The sequence below is a fragment of the Mus caroli genome, chromosome 6, assembly GCF_900094665.2.
Source record: "Mus caroli chromosome 6, CAROLI_EIJ_v1.1, whole genome shotgun sequence".
Taxonomy (NCBI): domain Eukaryota; kingdom Metazoa; phylum Chordata; class Mammalia; order Rodentia; family Muridae; genus Mus; species Mus caroli.
Genome location: NC_034575.1, coordinates 8,182,218 through 8,191,479, shown reverse-complemented (window position 1 = coordinate 8,191,479; position 9,262 = coordinate 8,182,218). Strand labels below are relative to the sequence as shown.

The 9,262-nt window shown below is 40.3% G+C and overlaps 1 non-coding gene across 1 annotated transcript; it reads right to left on the bottom strand.

Annotated features, from left to right (window-relative positions):
- Positions 1–8,349: 8,349 nt before the first annotated feature.
- Positions 8,350–8,481, bottom strand: LOC115031389. The gene has a single exon (XR_003837029.1). It is a non-coding gene; the product is annotated as a small nucleolar RNA SNORA17 (small nucleolar RNA).
- Positions 8,482–9,262: the final 781 nt, after the last annotated feature.

Here is a 9,262-nt window from a genome sequence, read left to right as displayed (position 1 = left end):
AATACCCCCTTACTCAGCTACTCGGGGCGCCATGGTCCTCTACCCCTGCGTGGTGTATGACCATGGGCCCTAGAGCGCTCTTGAATAAAAATCCTCTTGCAGTTGCAGCAAGACCGTTTCTTGTGTGATTTGGGGTGTCGCCTCTCCTGAGTCAGAACGTGGGGGAGTCCTCACGTTGTGGGTCTTTCAGTGTCACAATACCTTTTTAGATTAATAAAATCAATATATTGAATTTTCCTAAGTAGCATCATTTCAGAAATGCATAACTGCAGCCCTGAAGATCTCTAGGATATGTTCAAAGAAGGAACATGAAAAATACACAAGACGTGTCCTTCTAAAGAACTGCTCAGTTTGTTTTAATTATATAAACTGGATATCAGTTTTTATTTAGGAACATATACATGTACACACACACAAATGCATGCAATAACAGCTAGTGAAAAAAAAGAGGCACAAATCTGAAGGAGAACTGGAAAAGGGTTTATGAGGTTTATGTCAAGGACCAAACCTCAGCTTGGAGAGAGGTTCTGAGAAAAGTGAAGCAATTGACTCAAAGTCAAATCCTGGGTCCAAGCTGGCTGCCTATGCTCTACTAGAGACAGTTTTTCAGCCTGCTCTTTCTCTGATCAGCTTTCTCTGGAGATCTCTAGACAGTTCTCTCTGTGTTCTGCCAGAGAAAGTTCTCCAAGCAGATCTTTCTTGCTATTCTACAAACTTCTCTGGATAGCTCATCTCTTGCAGATCAAAAGTCGAGTTTTTTATTTTACATATCAATTCAATCTTTACTCCAGGTTCCCTTTTTGATTATCCTATGAATCAGCATCTCATGACCCCAGCCCCTTAATTCTTAGGGAACAGCAAGCACATATTTTCTTTTAACATTGCAAAAGAGGTCTGCTTGCCTCTGTTCTTCACAGACAATAAGCTAGCTGGGTAGGATCCTATCCTGAAATTACCATTTCTACAACACCTGGGTCTAACTTTGCTCTGTCCCAGGCTGATCCTGAACTTAACAATTTGTTTGCCTTTGTAAGGAAAAAAGAAAAGAAAAGAAAAGAAAAGAAAAGAAAAGAAAAGAAAAGAAAAAAAAAGAAAAGAAAAGAAAAGAAAAGAAAAGAAAAGAAAAGAAAAGAAAAGAAAAGAAAAGACCTTAACTGAATGGGATCTCATGTGATCAGCACTCCATAAACCTCATTATCTCCTTCCTTATTATCTTTCTGACAAGTTGGCTCATGGTATAGTTGCCTCTGTTTTTTTTTTTCAGACTCCTAATGCCCCTCATATAATTCATATTGCACCCTTATATTTTTCATAGCTGAGAAATTATATAATTTCAAACTTGTTTTTAGAGTTCTTTTCCACAGCCTTAAGGGCTATCCTAAAGGTCCCAGCGTTTATGATTTTCATAGGACATTAGCCACACCTTCACCTCCTGGACTCCTGCTGTCTCTGATTATCATGGAGTCATCAATGTTAACACGGAGGACATTTCTTAAAGGAAGAATTAAAATATATAAATTATTATACAAACAAGCCTTATGCCCATGGCAGCCAACCACACTCTTGGAGGCCCATGTCTGCTGGCCCAGTCCCAGGGGCAGGTACCATGTCATTCTGTCCTCTATCCTCAACAAGGCTATGCCAGACCCAACAGGGTTTGAAGGGAGGAAAGGGGGAAATGTTATAATCGAATTATAATTTCAAAAAAAAAAAAACTAACAAAATACATAGTTTAATAGTGAAGTAGAGACCATAAGACAAGACAGGTTGAATTCAAAAGCAGGGACAGTTCTGCAAACATATGACTTAATAGTTACAAGGCTTCAGAGGCAGGGCTTGGTCAATAGAAACATAGAGACAATTGAAAGAAAAACTGCCAAAAGAAAAGACTCCATTTTCTTTGTCCACTGGAAGACAAAGTTGGATGGAATATAATGTAAGAAAACGTAAGAAATCAACAAATGACTTAGCTTTAGTCTATGTTGTAAAATGTCTTGAATACTAGATGAAAGATTTTCATCTGAGGACTGATGAATGTATACTAGTTTGACAAGATTCAAAACTATCAAGGGAGAGAGGAAAATGCTGTGTAAGCAAGATAAACACACTAACATAACCGTGGATCTGGCTGAGAAGTCAAAATAAAAATAGAATGAAAATCAGATCTCATCTCTGGTAGCAAGCCTGAAATCTGCAGAGGAGGGCTTACAGATAAACAAGAACTACAGGATGCGGATAGTGCAAGAGGAAGCCCATCCTGAACTGACCATTAACAAGTAGGTCAAAACTGTGGAGAGAGTGGAATCTGATTTTTCTCATTTGCTAGTTTTACCAAATTCAGGAAAATACACTTGGGATATAACATTCATAAAAATTATGAAATATTTGCTATTTCTAATTATCTATCATCTTAAATATGGAGTGCCTTATAGTAGCTTAAATTATATAACATGAAACAATTACTTAAAAATAGTAAGTATGCCAAAGCATATAGGAGACACAGGGACATTTGAACTAATTACTATTTTACTGTTTTCATTCTTACCTAGCAGAATTTGTCCTTTGAAGAGACACAGTGCAATCTCTCACAGCAGGTATGATTCACTTTCATCTTGACTTTAAAACAATACTGTCATCACTTCTCAGAAACTCCACTTCATTCCATATTGCTTTTCTAAAATGTACCCAAACACTACAAATAAGAAAACAACGAATATACTAAGTCATTTAGAATTGTTTTTATTCTATTAAAGCTTTTATATTCTTCATCAAAATTGTTGTTGACATTCCACTGAGATTTTTAATACATTTTATTTTAAGATAAATATATAAATATTTGCATTTTTTAATTGATAGAATAATTATACAGTCATGGGACTTCAGTGTGATAAATTGACACGTGCACTCACGTTGCACAATCCATTCAGGGTAATTAGCATATCCATCATATCAAACATATACTGTTGCTTTGTAATGGGAATATTCAAAATCCTCTCTGCTAGGTATTGTGATGCATTTTAGTAAATCATTAAATATAGTTGCCCTTCTGTGCCATAGAATAGAAGAACTTAATCCTCTTATGTAAATATGAATGTGGCTCCTATCAGCCTCCTTACCCTTCTCAGCCTCTGGTAGTCAGGACTCTACTCTCTCCATTTAGAGAAATTATTCCTTAAGGTCAAATTAAAAAGGACTGGTCTTCAGTCGACTGACTACATACCCAGAAGAAAAACTGTATCTGATGGGGTTTCTTCATCTGTTACTGTTTGTCATGTAAAACTGTCTCCCAAGGTCATTGCTCTAAATCAAACAACAAATTTGAAGCTTTAAGAATATTAAAGCTTGGCTAATTATTAATGGGGTCGATTATGGTAAATTTAATAAGCAATTAAATAATTTAGTTTTTTTCCTACCTAACCTATGTTAGCAGAGACATTATGAACCTTTTCTTCTTGATTCATTCAACTATAAATAAAACTAAAGTACATAAAAATACAAGACAAATGAGCTACTGTTACTGTTATTAGTCTTATTTATTATTGTCACCTTTTAAAAAAAGGATTCCCTTTCCAAAGGAACATAACGGCTACCAATTTCCACTTATAGGGAAATGGATCTGTGAGTATTAATGTCTTCTCCTGTCACCTCATTTTTTTTTATCCGGCAGAGTAGAGAGAAAAGCTAAACTAGGCAGAACAAATAGAACTTCTTTGACTTGTGTGACAGAAAAATTCCCCCAGGTGGAGGTTTTCTGTAGCTGTAATAAATCTTGATTTAGAGAAGTATAATATTTCATGATAGAAAACATTTCATTTCCCTAAACTACTGTAATGTGCAAACCTATTGGAAAACAATTGAATGGGCTGCTAAAAAAATCAGTGCTGATATTTATAAATAAAAAATTAATGATTTTGTAAAATTAAGATGAGGACATAAATTGCAGTATGGTATTAGTGCCCATGTTGGGGGGGGGGGCGGTGCTTGTTTTTCTGAAGGTTAAAGAGACAGTGTAGTATATCATAGCAATGTCCCACCCTGAGTTTCTCTCTGCCTGTCCACCATGATTTCCACATTACTAATACAAATCAAAAAGCATGAGCCATTAACTAAAAGTATCTGTCCTGCATCAACATGCCTTTTATTTTATTTGAAGTTAATATTCAGTGGGAAATTGAGCAATATTTCTTCTTCCCATTTTCACTTTTTTTTTTTTCAATTCAGAACTAAGGGTTTAGTTATCTTAATCCTATGGATAAATTTTAACAGGAAACCTTTAATATGCCAAAATCTTCACTGTACACATTTATGCTCACTCATATAAGCAATCAGTGTTTAGTCTCAGGAGGAGCTAAAGGGTTGTTTAATCTAGATATGTTCCAGGCCACCATATTTGGTCATAATATAAGAGGATTGCAGAAATCCAAATCAAGTAGCTTGCAGAGAATGGGATGTCAGCCATAGGATATCAGTAGAAATAATAGGTAGAAAAAGTGAGATGTGATGTGCTCATTTTTTAAAAATTAATATGAAGTAAAATGACAAAGAGTAATACCTACCCATAGGTTAAAAATAACTTTTGGAACCTTAGATTTTGAAAATGAAGATATGCCTCTGTTGGGAAAAAATAGCCACTGAAACATGCACGAAAAGTAGCCCCCAAAGTCCATGCTGTCACTTAATTCTTTGAGAACTTCATATATGATACTGTAGTTGCATCATTGCATCCTTCCTTCTCCCTACTCACACTCCTCCTATGTCCACAAACTCCCTCCTAAATGTGTGACCTCTTCTTTAATTATTATAGTCACATAGGTATATATACATATGTATGTATGCTGCACTGAGCCAATTTAGTCTTTTTCCATGCATATGTGTTGAGATGTGTTCAAATGGAACTGGATAATCTACCAGAGACATCATCTCTGAAAAAAAGTAACTGAATCACTCTCATTCTCTTGTAGCCATTGATGGCCTGTAGCTCTTCATCAAAATATTGGACCTTGAGAAGTTTCTCCCACCCATACTAGCATGTCTTGTTCAGGCAACTATATTGGCTTGTTTCATGAATTCAACCTCACTGTCATGTCCTGAGAACACCAGCAAATGTCACATTTTCTGGCTCTTACACTCTTTCCATCTTCTGCATCTTCAAATTTCACTGAGCCTTAAGTATATGTAGAGGTTGCATTGTAATTATGTTGACTGGGATTCTGTACCCCACAGCCACTCATTTTTAGTCATTTTATCAGTTGTAGAATTGTGTCTTATCTGTTGCAAAAAGAATCTGATGAGAAGCAGAGAGCTACACTTACCTGTTGTTATAAGGATAAGTATTTAGAGTGCAACCACATTATATTGATTTGGTAAAATGGCAGTAGTAAGTTCTACCCTCAGGTCTATAACCTCTCCAAATAGATATCTACCTACGTTTATGGTAACAGGCATAAATTGTCTACCATAATGTGGGCCTTAACTCTAGTTGACAGCTCTTGGTTCTCCTCAGGATAAAAAGTGCCTCTAGTACACAATTGTAGATATCTTGTCAGAGCAGTCATTACTGTGGTTCATGGGTAGTCATATTGTGGTTCACATGAGTGGGACTGTTGACTCTCCTTTCCTTTAGCAGATTAAATAACTTCCAATACTGTGACAGCTATTCCTCACAGGGAAACATTCCATGTTAGTTACAGCTAAATCCCAAGTCCTGTGTTCAAAATGTACAAATGTACAGTGTTTTCATCAATCAACTTGACCATCTAGTTTTGGAATGCATCCAAGGGAAATGACAATAGCTTATATTGGTTGTGGTGTCTCTTAGACTTCTCTGACCAAAAAGTCAAAGGCTCCTGCCTGACATTGGGAGCTTTGCCAGATACTATATGGCTTTTAGGGAGAGCATGATCAGCTCATGTGGCATAAGGGTAGAGTGGAGGCAGCTGCATCTTGCAGCTGAAGACACACATCTCAGACTACAAACAGAGAGCACAGGTACTGAACTGAGAATGCTGAGATTTTTAATCTCAAAGTCACCACAGTGACATACTCCCTCAAACAAAACTGTACTTCCTAAGAATATCCAAAAAGTGCCACGGCTAATTAGGGACCAAGCATTCAAATGCCTGAGACTATAGGTGATAGTCTCATCCCAACCCCACTGCCTCTTTCCTTCTCTCCCTCTTCCTCCTCCTCCTCCTCCTCCTCCTCCTCCTCATCTTCTTCTTCTTCTCTCTCACATACTTACACAAACATAAACAGACATATATATTTATATAAAGTGTCTATATATGTATATATACATACCTATGCATCTTTTTTCTGTTCTTTTTTTCTTTAACTTTTTATTTATTCTCTGTGGACTTCACATCATATACCCCAATCCTACTCATCTCTCCCTTCCCTCATCCCTCCCTTGCAACTCTCCTCCAACTGGGGAAACAGTAGTGTGGCACAGTATATCCTACTATACCCTTTGTCTACATTTCTTTGCTTACAAATCTTCATTGCAAGGTATCATTGATTTGGTACAAGGCCTCTGGCTTCTGCTACCCTATCTAAGGTTTCATGATTGGAACCTCACTGGGACTTCTTTTGGATATTCTGTTGTTGCCCTGTGTCATGGAGATACTGAAGTTTTATATCTGTAGGACCACATCTTCATGCATTCCAACGGCTCATCAATGGGGTAGATGTTGGGCCAGACCAATTCAAAGACCTGGATCCAGGGCTTTCCCACTCTCATGACCTCAAGGAAGGCTCATCAGCAACTCCTGCAAACAGTGCCAGCTCTATCCTACTGCCCAAGCAGGGCCTGCTCTCCTGAGTGTTGCAACTTGCAAGGGACATCACCAGTTCTTCTAATATCATGACCCTGGGACCAACTCTCCTGCCTTCCATAGATGGCAAGGGAGGAGAGGAGGGCATCTACATAGCCCAGCAGACAAAAGGCAGCACTGGCTCTTAGTACTCATGCCTCGGGGCCAACACTCCTGCAACACCCCACAGCTAGGGCCAGCTCTCCTGTGCTGCCCAGGCCATAGGTAGGGCTTGCTCTCCTGAATGCTGCAGCAGGTGAGGTGCAGGGACAGCTCTCATGACATTGGAGCCAAGTCTTCCACCCACTGCTGGTGGCAAGGGCAAAAGGGAGGGGAGGGGATCTCTCCCAACCAATGCACAGCAGACAACAGGCAGGGCTAGCTCACCCACAACCCCTGAATTCAGGTCCAGCTCTACTGTGGCCCAGATGAGGTGAAGGGTCTGCTTTGTTAGTCTAAGGACCTATCAACCTGCTCTCCTTCTGACATAGGTAGCAAAGGGTGAGGAGAGGGGCATGTGTCCCTTGCTCATGTCACTATAAAGCAGACAAGTGTCAGGGGGCAGCTCACCAGCGACCCTGCCACCGGTGTCAGCTATACTGTGCTGTTCAGGAGAGGTACAGAGTTTTCTCTCTACACTGCTGCAGCTAGTGAGGGGCAGGGACAGCTCTCCTTCTCCCATGATTCCAGGGCCTGGTCTACCTACCATAGGTGGTAACGGTCATGGGGGAAAGAGGGCATCTTTCCCTCATCTACTCCACCACATGGGAAACACCAGCTCTCCCGTGCTCATGTCCTGGGGCCTAGTGACCAGCAATTGCTACAATATTCAGAGCCTGCTATCAGGAGTACCACAAGCTGGCCGAGGGCAGGGTCAGCTCTCCCACAATGAACAGGTGAGGGGTGGACCAGTTCCGCACAGCCCTCACATGTCACATGTCTCCAGACCAGGATATCTTCCTGGTCTTTGGTAGTAACAAACTCCTGCTACTGTAGGGCCACAGATCCAGATGTGCCCCCCCCCCACTTCAGTGGCAGCACAGGCCAGAACCCCACCATGATCTTAGATATTATCAACAGCTATTCCTCACTACCCTTGAGTCCCCACTTCTGCCTCTCTTTATTGTGCCTCCATGCTTCTGCTTCTCTTTCTCTTCCATTTCTCTACTACTTCCTTTCTCCTCCTAGGGGATACTGGGATCTCTGAGTATCTGCTCTCATCTCAGGCGTGGTCTCAGAAGTACTATACCCTGCTTGTGAGTTACGGTGCCTGACAGGTGTCATCTTGGGAATGGCCTACCCTCAGAGGACTGCGCAATGCTGGACTGGTGGCTACCTCTCTATCTGGACCAGCACTGGCCAGGTAGCTGTCTGGGGCTTGCTATCTGGCCTGCCTGAGTGGTGAGGATTGTCTGTCTCAGGCTCACTGAGACAGGCTGTGTCTTCTGGTTTCCACCTTGCTCCCCATCCTGGGAGCCCATCTGGGCCTTCAAGTTGCCAGACTGGTAGTCTTCTCAGGCTCATTTTTTTTCCAGAGAATGTTAGGCTGTAAATCATTCAGATGTTCATAGGTCAGATCACTGAGTGTAGGCATAGCCTCTCTCCTCTCTGTCACCTACTGACACACATATGGCACAGTAGTCACACCTGCGAAGCCTCTAGGGGAAAAGACATGCACATATTTTTTAAGAGAACTTATAGAATAGTACTTTTCCTTATGACTTTTAAAAATATCCTTAGCATTACTTCTCTTTTCTTCCTTTTCTCTGTATTACCCTTCTTTCTCCCTGTCTAGCTGAGGTGTCCCCCTCCATTTCTTCTTTTGCCCTCTTTATAGTACCTATGTCCCACTACCTGCCTCTGTAAAGCTCCTCATCTTTTCTACCCATAGTGCCTTTCTACTTTCCTGGGTACTCTCCATAATGGATAACAACAGAACTAAAACAAAGCAAATCAGAACGACAACAACAGCAAAACTTAAAGAAGCAAGAAAACTGTTATCAGAGCAAGTAGGACATGTCTGTTGTGGGGAAATACATTAAGTACGAGGATGCCTCTAGTGAATATCAGAATCTAGCACTATCACAAAGATGAGTTCAGCTATTTCACAGCTCAAGTGATAGAAAGTGTTTTTTTCCTGAAATCCTGGACACTAGTGTGACAGAGATTTGAGGGAAAAAAAATGGTGTTGATTCCAAAAAAAGCAAGCAGATGGGGTACAGAGAGCTGTTCGCTTAAGGGCTGCCAACATCAGGGAAGACAGTATAAGAAGTGTAGCCTTGAGAAGCAGCAGGATCCTGAGATCTGAGTTAATGCCACAGAGCAGAATGTCAGTTTGTTGATAGTAACTACTCATTGGGTGGTTGCACCGACGAGAAGGTGTGCTAGGGTTGTATTATACGATTGATTACTACGTATTGTGAACCCTAAAACTGATGGTTAAAATAAAC